The sequence below is a fragment of the Adelges cooleyi genome, unplaced genomic scaffold (assembly GCF_023614345.1).
Source record: "Adelges cooleyi isolate 19-005CV unplaced genomic scaffold, UGA_ACOO_1.1 ACOO_flye_CR_arks_rails_tigmint_CR_PRNA_651, whole genome shotgun sequence".
Lineage (NCBI taxonomy): Eukaryota > Metazoa > Arthropoda > Insecta > Hemiptera > Adelgidae > Adelges > Adelges cooleyi.
In genome coordinates, this window is record NW_026096352.1 from 10,400,304 (window position 1) to 10,416,233 (window position 15,930).

Sequence of the window (15,930 nt, forward strand, 5' to 3'; positions counted from 1 at the left end):
TCGATCAAAGTACATTTTTAATTTTAGTTTTTAACATTATTGTAAAAATGATATACAAAACTAAAAAAATAATGCAATTTTTTAAATAGAACTAATTTTAAATTCGGTCCATAATTAATGTTTTGTATACAATTTTTTGAAAAAGTCCAATGTTAACATACAGTTTTACATAAGATCTAAATTAAGCTTCCTAACAGTAACCTGATGCAAAACCAAGTCAACATTCGACATTTGTTGAAAAATATACTATAAATATGCATGCAGAGTAAAAGTATCTTTAATCCGGTGACTTGCATAATTAGTATTACTGTCTAGCAGTTGTAACGATAAATTAGACTTCAAGGGATTTTTCTCTATACAATTTTGCAGTTATACAATTTTGGTTACCAATGCATCACTAAGATAATGATTGCTTTTTGCTTCAGAGACGCCACACCGGCCATTTCTAAGGAGTAAAGTAAGTATAGGCAGTTTTTCGAAAAATCTTAATTTAGAGTTTGAACTATAATGTATAATACTTATTAATACAGTAATTAGGATACTTTGTTAATTGCTATTTTTTTTTGTCAACTATCAGACTCATTTCTATAGAATAAATTACAAATTTTTTCCCATCAAAACTGCTTGATTCATTTTTCTCAGGCTTCATATGTAGTCACGGAAAGAAATTTATACATATTACATATCACATATGACAAAATGTTTTGTGCTCCAGTATCCGTTGTTTTTCGTTATACCTAATACAATCGACGCTATATCATTTTTAACAAAGTCAAAAATCCTTTATTAATTAATTAATTTTTTCATTAACCGGTTGAAATATTAAAAAAATTGCCATGGTAGAGCACAGACCTTTGTTACATTAATCCGCGCAAGGCGGGTTTTTTGAAGAAGATAACGGGCGTGTGACGTCCTCTTAACAACCAACCTTACATTTTATACTTCTAATCTATTCATTACTTAATTTTTACATCTCTAAAAAATTTTGTTACAATCGTCAAAGGACTCCAAAACAATCAATTTTCGGTACCCACATTACACCATTTGAAAGAAAAAAAAACTGTGCGTCGACTGGTATAGTTATAATTATATTTCAGTGTTTTTTTCACGAAATATGTGATAAACTGTGTAAACAGTAAGCGATTGTTATTGAAATAAATAGTATAAATTAAAAGTTTTTTCCTTTTAGTGTGAAGTATTGTATTTTGGAGTTACGCCCATTGCTAAATAGGCTGACGCCTGACAATATGTATTATATAAAATCTTATAATAATGTTACGAATTTTTCTTTGCTAATATTTTATAATTTGTTTGGTATTGTGTTGATTTCTCGAGTACTTGTTTTATAATATAATGTTTTTTTTAACGTTAACATTGTATTATTTGTGTAATATAACAAAATCTAAAAAGATATTATAAAGTTTCGGTTTATCATTTAGCTTTACAAATCTACAAATTACAGTATTCACAATACAATCAACCTTACGTTAAAATGTTGTATGATTTCTTTTGATCTTGCAAACTAGTTCAATACATAACATTATAGGTAAGTGATAATATCTTTTAATTAATTTATAGGCCCACCGGGACACCGGGATTTTCCCGGTGGGCCGCTACTTATATTGACGAAGATGGGCCGATGAAAAATATTGTTATTGACGATATTGTACAATGTACATACATACAAATTAAATAGTTAATAAATACAATAATACTAAAATCTATATTTAAATCTACAATTATAAATAATTGTTAATTAAGTGATGTGTTGGAATATTTTTTCGAAAAAAAATTTAATAATTCGATTTCAAAGTGTGCCACTGGTATAGTGGTATAGTTAAATAATATAATAATACCACTATATAGTGATATGGTAAAATCATAATTTATATTTTTTTTTAACAAAAAAAAAAAGAGGTTTTGTTGGATCTTGGATATGATCTTGCGGGCCTTTAGATTCTATTTTTCCCGGGCTGGTCAGATCATGCCTATCCGCCCTTGAGTGTCATGTAGTTTGGAAGAGGTTATAATGGAAAAACACACGCGTCAATCGCATTTTCCCTTTTATTTAAAAAGGGAAAATAAATAATAATAACATAATAATATTTTCTAATAAATAATCATTTTCTTCGATTCTGTTTATACAATTAATTATAGTAATTGTCATGCTAATATATGTTAGCGTTAAGCTATTTAAGCTTAACGCTCAAAAAAATATTCATTTCCTTTAGCTGACACTATCATAGGGATAAATGTAACGTCTACTGGATCTAATACGGATATTATATTTCCAATGTAATCGTTTAGCATTTTGGCATTAGCTTCGATACTATCGTACATTGATTTGTGGTCTTCTGGAACTTTTATTTCTTTTAATTGTCGATTGATGTCGGCAAAACTGCCGAGTTGTAAATCTTCTGCAGATTTAGAAAAATAATTTCTCGTATACTCTTCTCGTGCTTCGAGCACTTCTCGGCTAATGGTTCTTAAGTCGACCATCATAATGTGCATTGCAGACCAGTAGAGGTTTTCATCAAACCCAAACATCCTCACGGCATTTTTCAGATTTGGAACGAGCGTATTCCAGATTTGGTATAGCACGTTAACGTCAGACGTTCGGCGTTTTAAGGTGTGGTACATATGTAAGTGAAACCATACGAAGTGCACAGCCCTTAAGTGGATGCAATCCAAAATCAAGGCATTGTACTTATTACCTAACATCGGTTCCAATTCCCACTGATGGTACGTAAAATGCTCCCTAGTGTTTGACACGATGTAGCTTTTCAAATCATTTTTGACAGTACTCATGTCAAGTTTGTAGCCATACATCGACCAGTCAAAAATGAAATCTTCACGATTATACAGATGCTCTAAAATGAGAACCCGTATTGTGCATAATTGTATGCGTCTATCTAAGTCTAACTTTCCGCTTTTGTGCAACAATCGCATCTGCGAATGAACGCCTTTGACGAGATCGGATATCGTTGACGTCAATGAGGTTGTTTTACCTTTAGAAAATAAATATTTATTATGGACACATTGGCTAATGAACCATAACACTTTATCTCGAGGGAGTTTATAGAGTTTATCATTGAAATGGTCTACGACATTTTTAAGAAGCCAACCCGAACCTACTAAACCCTCCACAAAGGTGAACACTTCGATTTGCCAATCGTAAGCGTTCCAATTCGCCACGTTTAACAGCGCCAACATGCTTTTCAGGAATACTTGATGTTTCAAACCGGTCTTTTGAAGTTCAATTTTTAGAAAATCAGGATCTGATAATCTGATAGTTTCTTCCAAGTCGTCCAAAACATTATAAACGAACAACCCGTGAATGCACTGCATCGCTTGCATTTTCTGGTGGTATTTTTTAACAGACGCGTTTTTCTTGTTCAAACAGTTTCTATCAGGGTAGCAGTCATTCGTAAGAAGTTGAACGTCACTTTCCTCAATGGTAACAACCTTCTCGTCTAACGTCGGCAAATAATTTAACGATTGTACAAATTCCAGGCTATACTTTTCTTCCAAGTATTCTTCCTATTTAAATTGTGTAATATCGACATTAACAAATAAAATATTAAAAATGTTGTAGTATAGAAGCAATTAGATTTGAATAAAAAAATGGTCATCTAAATGACATTTGATGTAATATATTATTTAAACGTTAATCGTTCGAACAATTATTATTTGAGTTAATTCTGCAATAAATAATTAAGCCATTTTTTATTTTTATAATTTATTACTCTTAATAGTATTTAAATAATTGTTTATAGGATAATTGAAGAGCTTCGAACCACAACCAGGTAAAACTATTTTTTCTAAACTCAATGATTGCCATGTATATTTTTTCAATCGATAATATTCTGATAACGAATCTGCAAAAACACTGCGCTCACACTTGGTTTGGAAGCTTAGACAAGATATAAATATCTTACAAAACGCAACGCTCCGCGATATTATTATTACTGTTGTCATAATATGCCATCAATTTGAAAGTAATTAGTCAATTTAGAGTTATAATTTTAAAGAACTATATTATTAATATAAGTATGGCTAGAAATTCTGGCATTTTGCAATTTTTTTCCTAAACCTAGCTTTTTAAACATTTCTTCGTATGTATTTTTGAATAAGAATAAAGAAAATTTACTTTGCATTTTTAAATTTTATAGTATTACATCATTCTAGGGTTTTTATCTGATTTACAGCCTAAAATTTGATTTTTAAATTTTGTTTTAAGACTTTTACATATTTACAAGATTTTTTGTAAATACATTTTTAAGTACTCGTGTTATATTTTCTCATAGTTTTAATTTAATATTAATATAATATATTATATTATATCGTATTAATAATATTAATACGATATCAAAATGATTAGTTTTAAGCGCGATCATTAAATGTTTACACCTTCCGAACTAAGTGCGAGTGGCACAAAATGTACAAATTCGTTATAAGTATAAAAAGTACAAAAAAAAAAAATTGAAATAAAAATGTGCCCGGTAAAGTTTACACATAATAAAAACATTCGCACCCTTAAAAAACATTCAAAAACTGTTAAGAAAAAATGTATTAGGAAATAGAAAATGTCAATTATAAGTCAACGTAAATTGTTTTTTCTTTGCAAATAATATTGCAGAAACTATTTTTTTTTTAAAATTAATAGTGCTTTTTATATTGATTATTATTATTCCGCAAAAATATTCTTTTGCATTTAGTTGGAAATAAGTAATTTTATGTGACATTACTAGTGTCATAGTTATTGCACGTTGAAAATGATAATAATACTATTTAAATAATTCCTAAATTAAAAACTAAGGCAGTAGGGCCAAATAGTTCAATAATTAATAAAAATCCAATCTTTCACAAAATGGTAAACAATTTTAAAATTAATTATTATTTATTTCAGACTTCAAAAACTAGACATTACCCGCAGTGAATTTTAAAATAGTGTCATCATTGCTGTTATAAGCTATACATATTGTCATGAGTATAAACTTTATCAAATAGGTAGCAAAAAAACATACTATGATGGGCGAGGGGGGGATAAGTCACAATGTAAAATGCCACATAACGTTCATTATTGGTTTTGCGCGCAATCATTCATTTTTGCAGTCTCGAAATCAGTATGAAAAATATTACTGATTGAAAAAAATATCCCATAAAGTAAATTTACACACATAATGTTATTTTATTTAAAAATGTATGACAAAATATATCGTAAAATTATTAAAATTTTTTATCCTAAATTTTTACTTACTAAAAAAAATAATTAAAAGACATCAGTGATCAGTCGATTATATTTACCTCATTTATAATATTTGTGTCAGTTTTAGCACTTTTACTATGAAACAGACCACCTTTTACTAAAACTTTAAAACACGTCAGCAAAAATATAATTTTCCAAATCATTTTTTCGTTTACCTTTTATGAAATAGAACACTAAGAAACAACTAGAGTAGTGAAATTCATGAACAGCACTACACTGAATTTCGATGCTTTCTTTAAAATATGTATTGCCGGTAAGAATAAAGCTACGTATATACAGGTGGCCTTGGTTAAACAAAAAATGTATCAATTTCACATGAACTAAATAATATGAAGCAAGTGAAATTTTTACTAAATTATATACAGGGGTTAGAGTCATTCAGTTTATGTTACAGTAGACATTTTTATGAAATTCTCAAATTAGATAAATATGATTGTTGTCCTAGATTTGAGCATTTGGGACTTTTTTCTTAATAGATACCTAAAGCAAAACGATTTTAAAAATTGTTTACACATCCTAGAAGAACTTTAGATGAGACTTAAGGAGGAAATAATGGCTACACCTATCCGAATGTGCCGACAAGCGGTTGAAAACTTCAGAAATCGCCTTTAAAAGTGTAAATAGTGTAAGAGTGCATCGTTACTGACGGTCGCCATTTTAGTAATACAATCTTTAAAACTTTATGTAAGAAACTAGATTGTCTACTGAACCGAACATTATAAACCTCATTTATCTAAGTTATATAGTTTTTTTTTGCAGCCCTTCAAAACCGACGCATATCTTTTGCCCCACCCTGTATAAATATATGTAGTTAACCATTAAGAACTTTAAAGTAATTCAATCACTTGGATGGGCATAAAAACTTTAACACTATTAATTAATAGGCAAGTAATTTTTTAGTATGATAGATTATAAACACTGACTAGGTATTCTATAAGTTAAATTAAAAATATAACAGATAAATGGGTTCTGATTTTTTGGCTTAACATAAATTATTATATTATGATGATTATATATTACATTAATTATAAAAATCAAGCTTAAATCTGTTAATTTTCAGATACATCATCTACATTATAGCCGCCACCGTGAGTATCGTTTTGACTTCTAAGGATGGACTCTGCAAATACCAGTAAATAAATAAAAATATGGAAGTGACTAATAAACTAATATTAATTATAATTATTCAAAACATAAAATAACAACGTTATGTTCATCTCAATTAAGATTATTTTGATAATACGTAAAATGTTCAACCAAAACGGGTCAGATGCCTATTTAATACTAATCCACGAATAATAAGTATATTTTGTTATAAAATTTGTTCTAAAATTAGTAAGTTCTATAATAATTATAAAATTAATTAAATTTTTTTAAAAATTAACAATGTTTATAAACATATTGTATAAAATAATAAATACATTTTAAAATATTGTTTTTTTAGTTTTTCTACCCCCGAATAGATGAACTTATACAAATCAAACATTAAAAATGGCCAAGATTTATTAAGTAACAACAGTAGTAGAGAACAAATTTACAATATTGCATAATTAATATGATAATATTAATTATTAATGACGCCTAAGAAGTTTCAAATAGGTAAATGCTTTAATAATCTCATTTATATAATTATATAATACAATTAATAATTATATGATATTGTATAATCAGAAAACCGCAATACATTAAGTGAGTTTCTATTAAATGTTCTGTTAATCATCTTACATTATGAATGCATAACATTTTAATTTTTTTTTTTGCATAGTTTTTTCTCAAAAAAATCATATTCTGAAAATAAATTCAAACATATATAACTTGGCCTATTTGATAGGATAACAATTCTGGTCTCAAAACATACAGAATTTAGTGCAAAATTTGAAATCAATAATATCCCAAAATTCTCTTTTGGCACTATTACATTTCAACAAATTTTGAAATAACTAACTTTTTGTACAATCAGTCATTAGTGTAAAATCAACAAATGTATTCTTTTTATACTTGTAACCCCAAAGAAATCACCACAAGAAATCAGTCAACACCCACCTTACAACCTTCATTTTTCGTGTTACGGCCAGGACGGATCTCAACATTGTTTTTAATATATTTATTGTTAAATTGTGTCAAATAATACGACAATAATTACTAATCCCGGTGTACCTTTTACTTACCCTTAAACTACCCCTATTCAACCACGACAACATCAGCTTTATTGGACTACTTTATAGTTATTAATTTTTTAAATTTTATATTTACTTAATGTAAGTCTAGTTTCTTGTTGAATAATTAACTGGCAATTACTACATTTTAAAATTTAAAACAAAATATGTTTTTATCTACCTACATATTTTTTATGATTGAAACCATTATGTCCTATTGGTATTCGGAATTTAGTGTTTGATTATTTTCAAAATATTTATAAATAATGAATGTGCGTCAAGTATACTAAAAATTAAATATACAAATGTGGTTACTTTCAATTTGATTAAGGTGTGGCTATCCTGAAATCAAAACAAAAATCTTTTATGAAAATTATCAAATATTTCTTTTCTTAACTACATCCTACAATATATTATATATATCAAGCCAAATAAAGAATAAATTAAAAATCTATGATAAAATTCTCTCCAAAATGTGGATTGTGTAAAGCGCAATAATATTTGCATCTGTTTTGGTAAAAAAATATAAGAAAACCGTTTCCTCCAAAACATTGTTAAAGGATGCTGCTAAGACTCGAAAACAAAATAACTGATTAGCAATTCAAAATACGTATTACTGTCTTTTTCGTACTATAACTTTTGGCTCATTTAGCTTTTGCCTTTTTAATTTTAATGTAGTTACATTTTTTATAGCTTTATAGAAATACCTACTACAGTTTTTAAGCTGATAGAATTTCTTAGACAATAATCGGCTTGATCAGTTTTTGTAAGTAATGTTCTTTTTGCGACTTATGGATGGGCTTATAATTCGACCGAAAAATCGGAATCTAACAGGTTTTTGCAGAGTAACTATGTTTATTTATTAACACAGCTGGTTCATTTTTTTTTTCATTTTTTTTTTGCGATTTAATGGTGTACATATACGAGTATTACTACGACGCGGAGTTTAGACTATGTTCTTTGTGGTTTTGGGTTTTAAAATCACCCATGCCTCTAATGTTTATAATACAGAATTGTAATTAATATTTAATTTATTTTTTGGCTTAACTATTGTCTATGTCAAAATTTCGAAACGAAAAACCCTTAAATAAGTAAAATTTTTTATTGGACGGAAAAGTATATATATATTTTTTTTTTGAAAATTGTATTATGGTTTTCCAAAAAATGTTTCAACGGTTCAAAATATTGAAATTTGAAAATATTTTAACGATTTTGAAAAACTAAAATTTGAATAACGCACATTGTACGATGTACAGTATTTAATTAAAAGTGACTAATAATTTTCAGAAAAGGAAAATAACAGTAAAAAAGAGATAAGCAGTAATGGAAAATAACGCACCTACCTAATGCTAGTTATATTTAATCTAAACCAATGACCAGAAATTTAAATCATTAAACCATCCCGAATTAATTGTTATTGACGACTTATCGGATTATTTAGGATCACACAAATTTAAAATACTAGCAAGTTTATTATTGTAGCTACTAGCTACCGTGCATTATTACCGTACAACATTTTATTATTTTACATTTATACATAATTGATAATATATCAATATTATTATTAGAGCTGGAAATAAAACGAACTTTCAAAACTCGTTGGTTTACCATTTTAAAAAAAAAGAGTATTTACTAGCTTGTATTACATCATTAATTATTTAGTTATAGTTATTTACTAAAATAAACAGGTTGAATAAACAGCGGAGGAATCAAAACTATAATTGAAAACTTTTAACGAATATTTTACATACAATATAAGTGAACAGTGGAAGTCATGGTTGTTGATTTTCCAAAATATTTCAAAGAACAAACCAGCTAGTGAAATTCAAAATACTAAGTATTTATATATCCGAATTTAGAATTGAATATAAATCTGCGTTAATGATTTAAATTTTAGTACTGTTATTTTGTTAAAATATAATTGCTCATCCGGTATGAGATAGGCTAGTTTGGCTACCGATTTCTTCGTGTATCCACTTTATACACATATTATATCCGAAATCGTACCTTGAAGGTACTCTAATGGGCCAAAAATTAAAAAAGTTTAACCCTTTCAAAATCAAGAAAAAAACAAAAGTAAAATGTTTTTTACATTTTTTTCTCGAAGTCAATAGTTTTTTCTAAATTATGTATCTTTAAAACGTATGTAAAATAAATATACTTACAGTATTTGTTCAGTTTTGCCTGTTGAGTACAACACATGCGTATCTATGCGTCACTGAGTATTGTTATCATAACCAAATAACGAAAAAGAATATTTAAAATACGAATGCCTTAAGACACTATCAAAAATGCTAACTTTGTAAAAACCATTATAACAAATACTTTTCTTACTGATACTAACATTTCTTAAAAACAGATCTTTTATTTTAATTTAAAAAAGCCACCAATGTGTGTTCGAAGCACAGTGAGGGTGGAGCATAATACAAAAGATGTACCAACTTTATTATCTAAAATGAGAAAAATCCATCTTTTCTCCTTCAAAAACGTGAAAATCATCCTAAAAATGTACATATTTTTCAACTTGAAATTACGGATTAAAATTATAGTACTACCGATAAACGTCGGAAAACCAAAAACATGTCATAAACCTTTCCCAGGGAAGTGGTGAACCCTTTTTCTTTATTTCACTTTTTTAGATTAAGTCTTAGGGATTAAGATCTGATAATTAGGCCGAAGGTGCGACTATAGTATATACAATTTTCTCAAAAATCGGAATTTCTAGTTGGTCTTTATGTGTTCGACAGTTAATTGGCATTTTAAAATGTTATAGTTGTTAATCAACCCTAATCGTATCCACCCTAATACCAAAAATATATATTCAAGCACATATTATTGTCATTCGGTCAATGCTTTTATCGATATTTGTATTTCTACCATATTTTTCTTTATTGACTTTAACGACGTATATTCGATATAAATCTCATGTTTTAGCACGTGCCATTTCATTTATTTTGCAGCTTTTTTTTTCATTGCGAAATTAAAGTGAGTATCTGAACACTATTTACCGTTTTTTTTTTCAAATTTCTGCACGGCCGCCTTTCTATAGAATTTAATAATAAATGTCTTTAAAACGTATTTTGTAAGGAAAAAACTAAATAAATATAATGTCGCGATGAGTCTTGTTGAAAGGCGTACTATACCGGGTGACTGGTTAACTATGGCCCACTATCTTGGAAGATAACCCCATCCCTTATGCATTAAAACCAAATAAACTTTGGATTTTCAAATGGTAACCTTCATTTTTTTTTTTTTGATGATCGTGTTTATGTTTTTTAAATTTAATTTTAGGCGTAAAAACTAGCTAAATTAGACAAGTGCTTTTAAAGTTATAGCTACTACAATATTAGCTTATACGAGATGCTTAAATGCTTTTATACGTGTTACAACTAAAGAAAAAAATCGTTTATTGCCGGACCTCACGATTCACAAAATAAGATTAATTGACATACGGTCGACGGTTGTAGATTAAATTAATAGTTGACGGCCGTCAGTCACAACGATAATCGAACTAATAGTAAATACATAAAATTATAAGGGTGATGTCTTCTTATCTGTTTTTTCTGTAATAGTGTTCTTAGCGGATTATTCGTACTATCATTAGTAGGAGAGGTCATTTTCTGCTGTGGAAAAAATATTTGAGGTAAAATAGATCAAATATTTTTAAATAAAGTGTTGTTTGAAAAAGTATTTAGACATTTGTTTTTCATAAATTAAAACGATTTTTTAACCATCGAATTGCATCAAAACGTTGTATTTTCAACCAATAGTATGTTTTGCTTCAGTGGAAATATTACTGTAATTTTTCCAAAACGTTTTGTTTATGTTTTATATTATATTTTTTTAAACTAAACAAGTTTAAATATTTCAACTAAATTAAAGTAAAAACACATTTTTTATAAAAATGTATTGTGGAAAAAAAGTCATTTTCAAATCTATATTTTGTACTGTTTTTATCTGTTTTTTCTGTAGTGTTTCTAACGGTGTACGTATTCACTGTTTGTGAAATTTCAAATACAACTAAAACCATTGATTTTATAGATGTATAAAAAGTACACCAGAGTATACATTATTACATTCAAGAAGTTTGAATTGAAATTAAATTTAATAACCGTAATAATAACATGCGCTGCTAGGACATTAGCCTAAGGCCAACTACACATCCAGGATGTAATATTTAATTAATTCGTTAGTAAATTTTAAATTATAACACGAACTTAACAGAGGAAAATTATTCAACGTTTGTTTTTAAACATGCATCCAACGCGTCATAAGATAATAAGTGACTTACGTGACAAAAGTAATATTATTGTTGTACACAAACATGAAATGGTACAAAAACAATCAAATATCTATCAACAATCATGTCTACAAATCTACAACAGCCGTATTTGTACACATAAATGTTTCTATATTAGTACTTGACATTGATTTTAATATCTTTAACGATTTTAAATTTGAATTGATAAAAAAATATAGCTTTAGTCGTAGTTGTTATAAATAATAAATTCACTATAATTTTTATACATTCACCGAAACTACATCCTTTTGTCTTATTTGTTATTAATAAAGTAATTATATTAACTTTGATAAACTATTATAGAGTAGGTTATCTTCGGTATTTCAAATAAACCACTGTCCTTAAGTCAGACGCAAATGTTTTTTTTAATCGTTTATATTACTATACATTTATAGCATAGGTAAGCTGTTTTAACTTGCGAGACATCGTTTGAGAACAACTAAATCTAAGTGTTTAATGAGTATCATTTTTGAGTGAGGTCACCTTGGCAATTACTTTAACTGTGAATGTTTTTTCACCATTTATTGAACTGATATTTAAATAGTTTCAGATGCAAACATAAAAAGCTTTTATAATTACTTACAATAACTTACAGATAGTAATAATAATAGGACAATAATGGGATGAGATAAAATATTCCTGAAAAAATCCACTCTTATCCTGTTTTAATTTGTGCTGCTATTCTTTAAAAGTGTCTATTTAAATAACACAATAGTTGAGTGTGCTAACCAACTTTTTATTTACTGCAAATTATTGCTGTAACATGACTTCAGCTTTAAGGAAGTACTACTCTTACAACTATATAATATGTGCATTGGGATTCTGTCTAAATCAACGATTCAAGCGCTATCAACAGCTAAAGTCTACAAAAGTAGACTATAAAACAACCAAGAAAAGTCACTCTTTTTGAAATGGTAATTATAAAATTCGCTTCGACATAGTACATTTTAAATCTTTTTTAAAGGGAACGGAAAGCGCTGTTTATTATAGGCAATATTTGACAAAAATTTATCTAGTTACTATGCCGAATAATTTTATAATTAAAAACAAAAATTAAGAACAATGTGAACTAGAAGAACATAAAATGGTATTCTTCTTAATACAATTAAAAAAATTAAAAAGAAAACTAATTTTAATCTCAACTTTAGTAGTAGATAACTAAAAAAACCAATACTTTATCCTACCAGATTTAAAAAAAATAATTTCCATCATAATATCAATGTTAAAATATGTAGGGTTTAAATGTGTAATGAAATGTTAATAGAAGTATTGTTTTATAAAATATTACCGATGTAATAAATACATTGCTGCCTAATATAGGTTAGCATAAATTGGTATTTATGCCTAAAGTATTCATATTAATAAATAATTAGGTTAACGCAAAAAAACAAACAAAGCGTTAGACAATATACCAAATATCAAGGTTGTGCTTCACACAATGTGAGCAATAAAAAACATTGTTATGCTAAATACGACAGGCTTATTATAGAAAGAACACAAATTGCACTAGAAAGGTACTTTAACGGGCCAAAAATTTAAAAAGTTCATACCTTTCCCTTAAAAATCGAAAAAAACGCTATAAATTTAAATATTTTAGCTTCAGTGCGGAGTTGATAAGGTATTGTTTTTACAATGATGTGTTTTTATTTTAATTTTTGTGTCTGGACCCACGATATTTTGTAACATCGTGTAGCAACTCTATGATCAGAAATCATACCTGAAAGTACTTTAATAGGCCAAAAATTAAAAAAGTCACCCCTTCCCCATCAAAATCGAGAAAAACACCCAAAAAAATTACAAATTTCTCAACTTAAAATTACGATGCTCTATAATTTATTTAAAAATAGTCGAAAAAGTTTCAAATTAATATGAATTGTTCTCCAAACATAGTACTATCGATAAACATTAACAAAACAAAAAAATATCATAAAACCTTTCCCCTAGAAGGGATAGAATTTTTTTCTTTATTTTTTTTTCAAGCAAAGTTTTAGAGATTTAGATCTGAAAATTAGACCGAAGGGAGATCTAAAATAGAACTATAACATATACAATTTTCTCAAAAATCTGTAGTCAAATTTTTTATTTATTAAGGAAAAACACCAAAAATATGGTAAATTTACACTTTGGCCGTAATCAGTTTCTAGGTTACTATGTGTGAGTGAATCAACAGTCAACAGGTAATGAAAATATTTTCATTATATTGTTAATTACGATATATGGGTAACTATGACAGTACATTTTTATAGACAGACGATCTACCGTTATCGTATCCACTCTATACAAGACTAAATATTAAATTTTAAGTACATTATTGCTGGTCCCACAATATCTCCTAAACCGCTATAAATGGTTTGAACATACTATCCACAGATTCGCATCGAAGCGTTTATTTAAAAGTGATTTTATCACTTTCAGTTATAATAAAATCTGTAGACCTGTGACCTCTGCGTCCCCACTATGCCCCGACCCCACTGTACTGGCTTTTTTTAAAATGATAATTATGGAGCGATACAACGTTTTGAGAATTAGTGAGGCCATATTTCCGCTGACAAATTAATAAAATATCAAAATCCTATTCTGATTCCCTAGAATGGATGGAAACTTTTTCAACAAATTATCTTAGACAAACAATCAACCGGGTAGGTCACAGATGGTAGCTGGCAGGTGGCTGGATAGGTCACAGATTCGGAGGGGAGTGCCCGGCTTTGGTGTTGGGCAAGGGCACTATGGCTTAAGTACTGATTAGTATTGATAAGCGTAGTGTTAGGCGCCTCGTCCACCTAAGTCTAGATACTTGTTGGAAAAGAAATGGATCTGCTAAGAAAGCGAGTGCCATGGTTTAAATTAAAATTGAATATCTAGAGGTTAGTCGGTTAAAAAGCGAATGTACGGTGCTACTTACCTTACTATTAGAGAAAAAAGTTATAATAAAATAAAATGTCTAGAGATTGATCTTTTAAAGGAAAGCTTGAGTAAAGCTGTTAATATACATTTAACAGTTGGTATAAATCTATTTTTCCGGACGCATTTTTTTTTTCGATTTTTTTTGACGTTTTATAATGTTTTTTACACTGATGTCAAATCTGTCATCAGAAATCCACGAACTCTTGTAGTTCAAAAGTTACAGCTACTTGAACTTACAGTATTATCGTTGCGCCAGTTGCAGCAGCGCGGCGACGCGAATCGCAGTTCGTGTTTTTTTCAACATATAAAATATTGTAAGTCGTATTTTTAATTTTCAGAGTATAATACGTCACGTAAAATAACCGCCGAGGTCGCTTTTTATTTTGAACATAGTATGGGTTTTTCGCATTTAGAAGCGAGCAGGTCAAGTTAAATTAAAGTGTTTGAGGCTTCAACTTTTTCTAAACGTTGAAATATAAATAAAAACAAAAAAAAATGCAAAAAAAAGCAGGATCGCGCACTCGATCAAACTCTCAACCTCTTGGTTGATGGCTCATGTTGATGGCCATTACGCCATTTTTTTTACTTTTTAGTTCTATTAAAGGTACTTAATAATCGGTGAATAGATTACTAAATTCATTTTGGAAGATTTGAAAAACATGACATTTTAGTGAAATGACCCCTACATATGACCCTGTGTAGGGTGACCTGGATATACAAGTTCCAATATTATTACAGGATTTTGTATTGCCAAGGCGAGTGTCTGTGCCAAGTTTCAGCCCTCTACGACATCGGGAAGTGAGTTAAATTAACTTTGCAATATTTGAAAAATACCCGTTAAAACGTACGTACGTTTTAACAAGTTAAAGAAAAGCATGGAATAGTTACAACTGTAGTGTTTCTTTTTAAACATTTTTTTATTTATGTTATAGTACTTTATTAGACAATATTCAAATTTCTACCCTGTTTAATATTTACTAGAGCTTTATCAACTTTTGAAACTTAAATGGTAACATATATATATATATATATTTATATATATATTCAATTGAGTTTTCAAATTAAGAATAATTTACTGAAAAAATTGATTCGTCAATAATCAGTTTTGAATAATTATTTTTAAATTTATTTAGGTTTAAAATGTATGGAGTGCGGTTGAAAAACGCGAGCAGATATAAATAACTCTACTCTCCATCTTTTCTCCTGTCCTAAATTTAAAAATTTTAATAACTTTAAAACTATTTATTCAAAACGGGTTATCGACCAGTTAATATTTTCAAAAAATCATTCTTAATTTAAAA